A 13,335-nucleotide genomic window follows, 5' to 3' on the forward strand; every position below is an offset into this window, starting at 1 on the left:
CATTCTTCCTTACCTCCCCTTCCCCATTATGGATCAGCATTCACGTATCAGAGAAAACATTTGGCCTTTGGTTTTTTGGGTTTGACTGATTTTGTTTAGCTTAGCATGATATTCTCCAGCTCCATCCATCTACCTGCAAATGCCATAATTTCATTCTCCTTTAAGGCTGAGTAATATTCCATTGTGTATATGTGCCACATTTTCTTTATACATTCATCTGTTGAAGGGCATCTAAGTTGGTTCCATAGTTTAGCTATTGTGAATTGACCTGCTATAAACACTGATGTGACTGCATCATTGTAGTATGCTGATTTTAAGTCCTTTGGGTATAAACTGAGGAGTGGCATAACTGGATCAAATGGTGGTTTCATTCCTAGTTTTCTGAGGAATCACCATCCTGTTTTCCATAGTGATTGTACCAATCTGCAGTCCCACCAGCAATGTATGAGTGTACCTTTCCCTCCACATCCTTGCTAACACTAAAATTGCTTGTATTCTTGATAATTGCCATTCTGACTGGAGTGAGATGAAATCTGAGAGTAGTTTTGATTTGTATTTCTCAAATTACAAGAGATGTTGAACATTTTTCATATGTTTGTTGATCGATTGTATTTCTTATTCTGTGAAGTGTGTTCAGTTCCTTAGCCCATTTAATTGATTGGGTTATTTGTTTTTTTGGTGTTAAGGTTTTTGAGTTCTTTATATACCCTGGAGATTAGTGTTCTGAGGTGTGTGTGGTAAAGATTTTCTCCCATTCTGTAGGCTCTTTTCACATTATTATTGATTGTTTCCTTTGCTAAGAAGAAGTTTTTTTAGTTTGAATTCATCCCATTTATTGATTCTTAATTTTACTCTTGTGCTTTAGGAATTGTGTTAAGGAAGTCAGGTTATAAGCTGACATGATGAAGATTTGGGCCTACTTTTTCTTCTGTTAGGTGCAGGGTCTCTGTTCTAGTGCCTGTCTTTGATCCACTTTCAATTGAGTTTTGTGCAGGGTGAGAGATAGAGGTTTAATTTCATTTTGTTACATATGGATTTCCAGTTTTCCCACCATCTTTTGTTGAATAGGCTATCTTTTCTCCAATGTGTGTTTTTGGCACCTATGTCTAGTATAAGATATCCATATTTATGTGGGTTTTGTCTCTGGGTTTTCTATTTTGTACCATTGGTCTACATGTCTATTTTGGTGCTAATACCATGTCATTTTTGTCACTAATGCTCTGTAGTATAGTTTCTGAGGTTTGGTATTGTGATGCCTCCTGCTTCATTCTTCTTGCTAAGGATTGCCTTGGCTATTCTGGGTCTCTTATTTTTCCAAACGAATTTCATGGTTGCTTTTTCTAGTTCTATGAAGAATGTCATTGGAATTTTAATAGGAATTGCATTGAATCTGTATAACACTTTTGGTAGTATAGCCATTTTGACCATATTAATTCTGCCTATCCAAGAACAAGGGAGATCTTTCCATTTTCTAAGGTCTTCTTTAATTTCTTTCTTTAGTGTTCTGTAGTTTTCATTGTAGAGGTCTTTCACCTCTTTTGTTAGATCGATTCCCAAATATTTTTTTTGAGGCTATTGTGATTGGGGTAGTTTTCCTAATTTCTCTTGTAGTGGATTCATCACTTATGTAGAGAAATGCTTTTGATTTATGGGCCCTGATTTTATATCCTACTACTTTGCTGAGTTCATTTATGAGTTCTAGTAGTTTTCTGGTGGAATTTCTCTGATTTTCTAAATATAGAATCATGTCATCAGCAAATAGTGATAGTTTGAGTTATTCTTTTCCTATTTGTATTTCTTTAATTTGTTTCATCTGTCTCATTGCTCTGGTTAGAATTTCAAGGACTATGTTGAACAGAAGTGGAGAAAGAGAGCATCCCTGTCTTGTTCCAGTTTTTAGAGTGAATGCTTTCAATTTTTCTCCATTTAGAATGATGTTGGGGGCTGGGATATAGCTCAGTTGGTAGAGTGCTTGCCTTACAAGCACAAGGCCCTGGGTTCAATCCCCAGCACTGCAAAAAAAAAAAAAAAAAAAAAATAGAATGATGTTGGATGAGGACATATAAGGGGGGGTGGGAGGGGTTAGCATTAGGGTTAGGGTTAGGTTTAGGGTTAGGGATAAGGAGGGTGGTAAGAATGAAGGAAAGAAGGACTGTATAGAGGGAAAAGAGGGGTGGGAGGGGTGGGGAGGGGTGGGGGGGAAGGGAAAAAATAATGAATCAAACATCATTGCCGTATATAAACGTATGATTACACAAATGGTATGCCTTGACTCCATGTACAAATAGAGAAACAACATGTATCCCATTTGTATACAATAATAAAAAATAAAATTAAAAAAAAAGAATGATGTTGACCTCAGTTTACCATAGATAGCTTTTATAATATTGAGATATGTTCCTACTGTCCTTACTTTTTCTAGTGTTTTGAACATGAAGAGGTACTATATTTTGTCAAAAGCGTTTTCTGTGTCTATTGAGATAATCATATGATTCTTGTCTTTAAGTCTATTGATGTGATGTATTATGTTTGCTGATTTCTGTATGTTGAATCAACCTTGCGTTCCAGGGATGAACCACACTTGATCGTGGTGCACTATGTTTTTGTATGCAATTTGTTAGAATTTTATTGAGAATTTTTGTATCTACATTCATCAGGGATGTTGGTCTGAAGTTTTCTCTCCTAGATGTGTCTTCGTCTGGTTTTGGTATCAGGGTGACATTAGCCTCATAGAATGAGTTTGGAAGGGTTCCCTCCTTTTCTATTTCATGGAATAATTTGAGGAGTATTGGTGTTAATTCTTCTTTGAATGTCTTGTAGAACTTGGCTGAGGATCTGTCTAGGCCTGAGCTTTTTTTTTTTTGATTTATAGGCTTTTGATGGCATCTTCTATTTTATTGCTTGAAATTGATCTGTTTGAATTGTGAATGTCATCTTGCTTCAGTTTGGGTAGATCATATGTTTCTAGAAATTTGTCAATGTCTTTGAGATTTTCTATTTTATTGGAATATAAATTTTTAAAATAGTTTCTAATTATCTTCTGTATTTCAGTAGGATCTGTTGTGATATTTCCTTTTTTGTCAAGTATTTTAGTAAATTGGGTTTCTCTCTTTTTTCTCTTTGTTAGTGTGGCTAGGGGTTTATCAATTTTATTTATTTTTTTCAAAGAACCAACTTTTTCAATTTTCTTTGTTTCAATTTCATTGATTTCAGTTCTGATTTTAATTATTTCCTGTCTTCTATTTTTGGTGTTTATTGTTCTTCTTTTTCTAGGGCTTCAAGATGTAATTAGGTCATTTATTCGTTGACTTTTTATTCTTTTAATAAATGAGCTCAGTGGCAATGAACTTTCCTCTTAGTACTGCCTTCATAGTGTCCAAGAGATTTTGGTATGTTGTATTGGTATTCTCATTTACCTGTAAGTATTTTTTCATTTCATCCTTGATTTCTTCTACTATCCATTGGTTGTTCAATAGTGTATTATTTAGTCTCCATTTGTTAGAGTAGCTTCTATTTTTATTTTATCATTGATTTGTAATTTAGTCTATTATGATTTGATAGAATGCAGGGTAGTATTTCTATTTTTTGTATTTTCTGAGAGTTGCTTTGTGGCATAACATATGGTTGGGCTATTTTAGAGAAGGATCCATGTGCTGCTGATGGATGAAAGACTATATAATGTCTGTTAAGTCTAAATCAGTGATCGTATTATTTAGTTCTATAGCTTCTTTTTTTAGTTTTTGTTTGGAAGATCTATCCAGTGGTGAGAGAGGTGGTTAAAGTCACCTTGTATTATTGTGTTTTGGTCTATTTGATTCTTGAAATTGAGAAGGGCTTGTTTGATGTATGTCGATGCTCCATTTTTGGGGCATATATATTTATGATTGTTATGTCTTGTTGATGTATGATTCCCTTAAGCAGTATGAAATGCCCTTTGTCCCTTCTAACTTTGGTTTGAAGTCCACTTTGTCTGATATGAGGATGGAAACCCCTGCTTGTTTTTGTAGTCCATGTGAGTGAGATGTTTTTTTCCCATCCTTTCATCTTTCATCTGTGGATGTCTTTCCTAGGAGGTGAGTCTCTTAAAGATAGCATATTGTTGGGTCTTTTTTTTTCATCCAATCTTCCAGTCTATGTCTTTTGATTGATGAATTAGGGCCATTAATTAGAGTTATATTGAGATTGATTTGTGTTCCCAGTCATTTGGTTTATTTTTGGTTTTTAACTTGACTTAGTTTCTCTCCTTTGATTGACCTTTCCTTTAGTATAGTTCCTCCTTTGCTGGTTTTCATTTTTTTCATTCTTTGTCATGGAATATTTTGCTGAGAATGTTCTGTAGTGCAGTTCAGTTGTGAATTCTTTTAACTTTTGTTTATCATGGAAGGTTTTTATTTCATCTTCAAATCTGAAGCTTAGTTTTGCTGGATATAAAATTCTTAATTGGCGATCCATATTCTTTCAGAGCTTGATATATGTTGTTCCAGGACCATCTGGCATTGAGGGTCTGGGTTGAGAAATCAGCTGAGATCTGAATTGGTTTCCCCCTATATATAATTTTATTTTTTTCTCTCACAGCCTTTAAAATTCTATTCTTATTGTGTATGTTAGTCATTCTCATTATAATGTGCCCTGGTGTGTGTCTGCTGTAATTTTGTACATTTGGGGTACTGTAAATCTCTTGTAGTTGATTTTCCATCTCATTCTTTAGATTTGGGAAGTTTTCTGATACTATGTCATTGAAAAGATCATGCATTCCTTTGGTTTGTATCTCCATGCCTTTGTCTATTCTGATAAATCTTAAATTTGGTCTTTTCATGTTATCCCATATTTCCTGGAAGTTCTTTTCATGGTTTCTTACCATCTTCTCTGTGCAGTTAACTTTATTTTCAAGAATATATACTTTATCTTTATTGTCTGAGATTCTGTCTTCTAAGTAGTCTAATCTGTTGGTGATATTTGCCATTGAGTTCTTAATTTGGTTTATTTTTTTCCTTCATTATGAGAATCTCTGCCTGATTCCTTTTAATAATCTCTTCCTCTTTATTGATCTTTCACTTCCTGTATTTTCTCTCTGATACCATCCTTTATTCAAAGATCAGTCTAACTATATACCTTTCTAAACTCCTTCTCTGACATTTCTTCTACTGTGTTGTCTATGGATTCTGTTGTTGGAACATCTTGGTTTGAGGCACTTGTTCCCTTGTTTTTCATGTTGTTTGTGTGTCTTCCCATTCAGAAGTATGGAGCTGAGGCAGTACAGTTTCTACCCTGTAGTCTTATAGTGTCCCTGAAGGCTTCTAGCACCTCACCTTTCAAGAGGAGACCAATATTAACAGCATCCAGTGCAAACAATATAGAACCTTAAACCAAGTAGCTTCTATAAAGGTGTCTACAGTTTTGTCACAATAAACAAAAATGATGTGTTTACCATTTCAAATGATGGACAGTGAGGGAACAGAAGTGTTGGGACTAACTCAGGCTGACTTCTTACTTCCTGGCGGGTGAGCATGATCAAGGCCTCAAAGGCGGTTTCAAAAGTTAATGACGATAAATTGGACCACTGTCAGGGATTGGTTGACAACAGTTCTGCAAACATGATCAGCTCGTGCTTGCCATATAGTCCTATGGGACTCTCACCTGTGTGAACCCCCCCCCGTGCCTTGCTGACTTTTAAGTTGATTGGTTCCCACCTAGCCTTCACCCTACATAAAAGCTGTGTGACTTCCTCAATAAACGAGTTCCTGTTTCAAGATGGCGGCCTAGAGGGTGGCTGCATTTCATGTTGCTCCAGGATGCAGGATTCCAAAGAGGAGATAGTGAGAGACTTGGGACCAGCTCAAGGCCACCGGGTGAGTCTCTCCCGTTGGGGAGGCATCCTGGATGGGGCAGTAGCCCCGGAACGCAGGGAATTTTGTGAAGTAGAGTTGCTTGGCGAGACGCCCCTCCCCCCACTGGAGTGGAAAACACGGACAACTGGGATCATTGTAGAGGAGGCAGCTCAGCACAGCGCTTGGACTCAGAGCAACCACTGGGGCTCTGGGCGGCCTGCCTGAGGAGGAGCTGCGTGGCGAGCTGTTTGGACTCAGAACCACCACTTCCGAACACCGGGGGGTTACCCAGAGGAAGAGGAGAAGCTCGGCGGGTCGCTTGGTCTAGGAGTGACTGCATCAGAGCCACAGGTGGTCACCAGAGGAGGAGGCGAGTGGTGAGTGATTGGACTCAAAGCGACCGCTCCTGAACACCAGTGGCCTGCCTGGAGGAGGAGCACGGTGGGTCGCTTGGTCTCGGAACCACCACTCCTGAACACCTGGGGGGCTACCCCCGAGGAGGAGGAGGAGGACCGGGCGGGTCACTTGGGCTTGGAGTGACTGCCTAGGGCTACGGGCTGTTGGCGGGAGGAGGAGACTCGAAGTGAGTTGCTTGGGCTCCTAGTGACTGCATCGGAAACCGGGCCGCTGTCCAGAGGAGGAGGTGTGTGGCGGGTCTCTGGGTCTTGGAGCTATTGTACGGGGCTCCAGGTGGCGGCTCAAAGGAGGGGCTGCATAGCCAGGCGATTAGGTGCAGAGCAGGGTCCCAGGACCTAGGTGGCTTCTTGCTGGAAGAGCCGCACAGAGACACGCGTAGGGGTGGAGCGAAGTTTCCAGGACTGCGGGCGGATTCTCTGGGAGAGGCAGCCTAAGGAGACTCGCCTGCGAAGGGTGAGGCTCCCAGGCCCAGGAGGTAGGTCCGGGCCCCTGGGAACGTTGCAGAGGAAGACAGCCCAGCCCAGGTGGTAGTTGTAGATTGAGGGGAACCTCTAGGAGGGGAACTGACCAGCCAGACGTCCCCACTGAGTGAGTCTTCCCTGCCGGGAGAGGTTTTCTCACAGGGACGGTAAAACCAGAGACACAGGCACAAAACAGGACTTGCCTCAGCCCACAGCCTAGTTCCCCGTTGGATGACCATTGGTCAACAAGTGGAGGCACCTCTGCCCACTAGCAGGGAATATATGCCACCTGAGGGTCACCACCCCTAGAGAGGCAGCTTCTTTGTGGAGCTCTGCATTATCAACTTCCTCCAAGACTGCAGGCTACTGAAGGATAAGAGGGGATATACTAGCAATCTTCAGGGACATTATAAGTTGATAGAGGAAATCTGCAATATCTCAATGACCCACTGATTAATGAACAATATGAGAAAACAAGGGAAGAAAATGCCCCAAACAAATCTAGATGTTACATCAATAGAATTCAACGACAGCATGGCAGAAGAAATGACAGAAAGGGAGTTCAGAATGTACATAATTAAAAGGTTCAGAGAAGCAAATGATGAGATGAAAGAGCAAATGCAGGCATTGAAGGAGGAGATGAAAGAGCAAATGCAGGCATTGAATGATCGCACCAATCGACAGTTAACAGAGCAAATTCAGGAAGCAAAAGATCATTTCAATAAAGAGTTAGAGATATTGAAAAAAAACCAAACAGAAATCCTTGAAATGAAGGAAACAATAAACCAAATTAAGAACTCCATAGAAACCATAACCAATAGGATAGAACACCTGGAAGACAGAACTTCAGATATTGAAGACAAAATATTTAACCTCGAAAACAAAGTTGAACAAACAGAGAAGATGGTAAGAAATCATGAACAGAATCTGCAAGAACTATGGGATATCATGAAAGGCCAAATTTGAGAATTATTGGGATTGAGGAAGGCTTAGAGAAACAAACCAAAGGAATGAACAATCTATTCAATGAAATAATATCAGAAAATTTCCCAAATCTGAAGAATGAAATGGAAAATCAAGTCCAAGAGGCTTATAGGACTCCAAATACACAAAATTACAACAGACCCACACCAAGGCACATTATAATGAAAATACCTAACATACAAAATAAAGACAGAATTTTAAAGGCTGTGAGAGAAAAGAACCAAATTACATTCAGGGGGAAGCCAATACAGATATCAGCAGATTTTTCAATCCAGACCCTAAAAGCTAGAAGGGAATGGAACAACATTTTTCAAGCTCTGAAAGAAAATGGATGCCAACCAAGAATCTATACCCAGCAAAGCTTACCTTCAAATTTGACGATGAAATAAAATCTTTCCATGATAAACAAAAGCTAAAAGAATTTACAAAAAGAAAGCCAGCATTACAGAACATTCTCGGCAAAATATTTCATGAGGAAGAGATAAAAAACAAAGAAGCAAATCAGCAGAGGGAGGAATTATCCTAAGGGAACTGTCAAATAAAGGAGGAACCAAGATGTGTCAAAAAATAAATAAATAAATAAATAAAATTTTAAATATGAACCAAATGACCGGGAATACAAATCATATCTCAATAATAACCCTGAATGTTAATGGCCTGAATTCATCAATCAAAAGACATAGACTGGCAGATTGGATTAAAAGAAAGATCCAACAATATGCTGCCTGCAAGAGACTCACCTCATAGAAAGAGATACCCATAGACTAAAGGTGAAAGGATGGGGAAAAACATACCATGCACATGGACTCAGCAAAAAAGCTGGAGTATCCATCCTCATTTCAGATAATGTGGACTTCAAGCCAATGTTAGTCAGAAGGGATAAAGAAGGACATTTCATACTGCTTAAGGGAAGCATAAATCAGCAAGATATAACAATCATAAACATCTATGCCCCAAACAGTGGCTCATCCATGTATGTTAAACAAATCCTTCTCAATTTTAGAAACCAAATAGACCATAACACAATAATACTAGGTGATTTTAACACGCCTCTTTCACCACTGGACAGATCTTCCAAACCAAAATTGAACAAAGAAACCATAGATCTCAATAACACAATCAATAATTTAGACTTAACAGACATTTATAGAATATACCATCCAACCAAGAGCGAACACACTTTCTTCTCAGCAGCACATGGATCCTTCTCTAAAATAGACCATATATTATGCCACAAAGCTAATGTCAGCAAATACAAGAAGATAGAGACACTACCTTGTATTCTATCAGATCATAATGGATTGAAGTTACAAATTAATGAAAGAGTAAAAAACAGAAACTACTCCAACACCTGGAGATTAAACAATATGTTATTATATATCGAATGGATAACAGAAGATATTAGGAAGGAAATTAAAAAATTCTTAGAGGTAAATGAGAACAAAGAAACATCATATCAAAATCTCTGGGACACTATGAAAGCGGTACTTAGAGGAAGATTTATTTCATGGAGTGCATTTAATAAAAGAAGTAAAACTCAAAAATTAAACGACCTAACACTACAGCTCAAAGCCCTAGAAAAAGAAGAACAAACCAACACCAAAAGTAGTAGAAGACAGGAAATAGTTAAACTCAGAGCTGAAATCAACGAAATTGAAACAAAAGAAACAATACAAAAATTGACAAAATAAATAGCTGGTTCTTCGAAAAAATAAACAAAATTGATAAACCTTTAGTCACACTAACAAAGAGAAGACGAGAAAAAAACCCAAATCACTAAAATTCGGAATGAACAAGGAAATATCACAACAGACACGACTGAAATACAAAACATAATTAGAAGCTATTTTGAAAATCTATACTCCAACAAAATAGAAAATTTTGAAGACATCAACAGGTTTCTAGAGACATATGAATTGCCTAAACTGAACAAGGAGGACATACACAATTTAAATAGACCAATTTCAAGTAATGAAATAGAAGAAGTCATCAAAAGCCTACCAACAAAGAAAAGTCCAGGACCAGATGGGTTCTCAGCCGAGTTCTACAAAACTTTTAAAGAAGAGCTCATTCCAATACTTCTCAAAGTATTCCATAAAATAGAAGAGAGGGAACTCTCCCAAACTCATTCTATGAAGCGAATATTACCCTGATACCTAAACCAGACAGAGACACATCGAGGAAAGAAAATTTCAGACCAATATCCTTAATGAACATCGACGCAAAAATTCTCAACAAATTTTAGCAAATCGCATACAAAAACATATTAAAAAGATAGTGCACCATGATCAAGTGGTTTCATCCCAGGGATGCAAGGTTGGTTCAACATCAGGAAATCAATAAATGTAATTCACCATATCAATAGACTTAAAGTCAAGAATCACATGATTATTTCGATAGATGCAGAAAAAGCATTTGATAATATACAGCACCCCTTCATGCTCAAAACACTAGAAAAAATAGGGATAGTGGGGAACATTCCTTAACATTGTAAAGGCCATCTACGCTAAACCCATGGCTATATCATTCTAAATGGTGAAAAACTGAAAGCATTCCCTCTAAAAAACTGGAACAAGGCAGGGATGCCCTCTTTCACCACTTCTATTCATATCGTCCTTGAAACTCTAGCCAGAGCAATTAGATAGACCAAAGAAATTAAAGGGATACGAATAGGCAAAGAAGAACTCAAACTATCCCTATTTGCTGATGATATGATTGTATACTTAGAGGAACCAGGAAATTCCACCAGAAAACTGTTAGATCTCATAAGTGAATTCAGTAAAGTAGCGGGATATAAGATCAATGCACATAAATCTAAGGCATTTGTATACATGAGCGATGAATCTTCAGAAAGAGAAATTAGGAAAACTACCCCATTCACAATAGCTTCGAAAAAAAATAAATACTTGGGAATCAATCTCACAAAAGAGGTGAAAGACCTCTACAATGAGAACTACAGAACACTAAAGAAAGAAATTCAAGAAAACCTTAGAAGATGGAAAGATCTCCCATGTTCTTGGATAGGAAGAATTAATATTGTCAAAATGGCCATACTACCAAAAGTGCTATACAGATTCAATTCAATTCCAATTAAAATCCCAATGATGTACCTTACAGAAATAGAGCAAGCAATTATGAAATTCATCTGGAAGAATAAAAAACCCAGAATAGCTAAAGCAGTCCTTGGCAGAAAGAGTGAAGCAGGGGGTATCGCAATACCAGATCTTCAACTCTACTACAAAGCAATAGTAACAAAAACGGCATGGTATTGGTACCAAAATAGAAAGGTGGATCAATGGTACAGAATAGAGGACACGGACACAAACCCAAATAAATACAATTTCTCATACTAGACAAAGGGGCCAAAAATATGCAATGGAGAAAAGATAGCGTCTTCAACAAATGGTGCTGGGAGAATTGGAAATCCATATGTAACAGAATGAAACTAAACCCATATCTCTCACCATGCATGAAACTAAACTCAAAATGGATTAAGGATCTCGGAATCAGACCAGAGACCTTGCATCTTATAGAAGAAAAAGTAGGTCCAGAGCTTCAACATGTCGGCTTAGGACCAGACTTCCTCAACAGGACTCCCATAGCACAAGAAATAAAAGCAAGAATTAATAACTGGGATAGATTCAAACTACAAAGCTTTCTCTCAGCAAAGGAAACTATCAGCAATGCGAAGAAAGAGCCTACAGAGTGGGAGAAAATCTTTGCCAATCATACTTCAGATAGAGCGCTAATCTCCAGAATCTATAAAGAACTCAAAAAACTCTACACCAAGAATGTAAATAATCCAATCGACAAATGGGCTAAGGAAATGGATAGACACTTCACAGAAGAAGATCTACAAGCAATCAACAAACATATGGAAAAATGTTTAACATCTCTAGTAATAAGAGAAATGCAAATCAAAACCACCCTAAGATTCCATCTCACTCCAATTAGAATGGCGATTATCAAGAATACAAGCAACAACAGGTGTTGGCGAGGATGTGGGGAGAAAGGTACACTCATACATTGCTGGTGGGGCTGCAAATTAGTGCAGCCACTCTGGAAAGCAGTATGGAGACTCCTTAGAAAACTTGGAATGGAACCACCATTTGACCCAGCTATCCCACTCCTTGGCCTATACCCAAAGGACTTAAAATCAGCATATTACAGAGATACAGCCACATCAATGTTCATAGCTGCTCAGTTCACAATAGCCAGATTGTGGAAACCAACCTAGATGTCCTTCAATTGATGAATGGATAAAGAAAATGTGGTGTATATATACAATGGAATATTACTCAGCCATAAAGAACGATAAAATTATGGCATTTGCAGGCAAATGGATGAAACTGGAGAATATCATGCTAAGTGAGATAAGCCAATCTCAAAAAACCAAAGGAAGAATGATATCGCTAATAAGTGGATGAGGACACATAATGGGGGGTGGGAAGAGTTAGTGTTAGGGTTAGAGTTAGGTTAAGGAGGGGGGCAAGAATGGAGGAAGGAAGGACTGTATAGAGGGAAAAGAGGGGTGGGAGGGGTGGGGGGAAGGGAAAAAATAAGAGAATGAATCAAACAACATTACCCTATGTAAATTTATGATTACACAAATGGTATGCCTTTACTCCATGTACAAACAGAGAAACAACATGTATCCCATTTGTGTACAATAATAAAAAATAAAAAATAAAAAATAAACGAGTTCCTGCTGTGACTGGTCTCCCTGACGCATCTGATTGTCCTCCGCCCAGAGGGCTGGGGGCAGGCGGTCAGTCGGCCCTACCTTTCCTGGTCTGGCCTTGTTGGGGAGTGCTCCCTTCCCTTGTCACTGGTCAAGAAGAGCAAGGGAGCTAAAGACCCCAACACAGAAGTAGTGTAAGATGTGATGTTTATAAGGGAGGAGAAGAAGATAGAGGTAAAAATTTATAATAAGCACAAAGGAAGAATTAACAGAGATTGACTATTAGTATAAGAGAAGTGAGAAAGAGAATCCAGGGAGACAGATAGGTGAGAGAGAAAAAAATATATACTAATTAAAAAAGTAAAAATATAAGAATACACAACAAAACTGAAATATACTATTCAGACATCCCATTCCTCAATAAATCAATGCATTAAAAGATGGTGGAGGTGTGAGAGAGAGGGGAAAAAAAGGAAAGTCTCAATGGAAAATAAATCAATTGCTTCTGTTGGCTTTCAAAAATTTTCTCAGCTTCACTTCTCCACTGATATGTGGGGTGTCTGAAGTTTGATGTTAAGCTCCAGTCCAGTGGGTGTTAGACAGGTTGGGTGGGTGAACTGATGGCAAGATGCCCTCACACCCTGTTCCAGTCTTCCTACCCATTATAACCAGCCCCTTCCATCCCTGCACACTTCAAGACTCACTGAGCTGGAGAGTCCAGTTTTCTCCAGTTTCTCCAACCTGTGCTCCCCTAGGGAACTGCCCCTACTCTCTGGCTTTCCACAGGCTTGCCAGAACCTGGCTGTCCCACCGAAACCAATCTGCAATCTGATCGACCTGGGCTTCAGCTTCCCCAGGCCCTGTGTTGCTTCAGTCCCAAGATCTCAATGCCCTTTCAACTTGCAGAGAGACCACCAGGATACACTCACACAAAGGAGTGACCCTGCAAAGAGGCAGTCTGATG

The 13,335-nt window shown here is 38.7% G+C and overlaps 1 non-coding gene across 1 annotated transcript; it reads left to right on the plus strand.

Annotated features, from left to right (window-relative positions):
* Positions 1-1,945: 1,945 nt before the first annotated feature.
* Positions 1,946-2,018, plus strand: Trnav-uac (transfer RNA valine (anticodon UAC)). The gene has a single exon. It is a non-coding gene; the product is annotated as a tRNA-Val (tRNA).
* Positions 2,019-13,335: the final 11,317 nt, after the last annotated feature.

This window comes from Sciurus carolinensis, unplaced genomic scaffold, assembly GCF_902686445.1.
Source record: "Sciurus carolinensis unplaced genomic scaffold, mSciCar1.2, whole genome shotgun sequence".
Taxonomy (NCBI): Eukaryota; Metazoa; Chordata; class Mammalia; order Rodentia; family Sciuridae; genus Sciurus; species Sciurus carolinensis.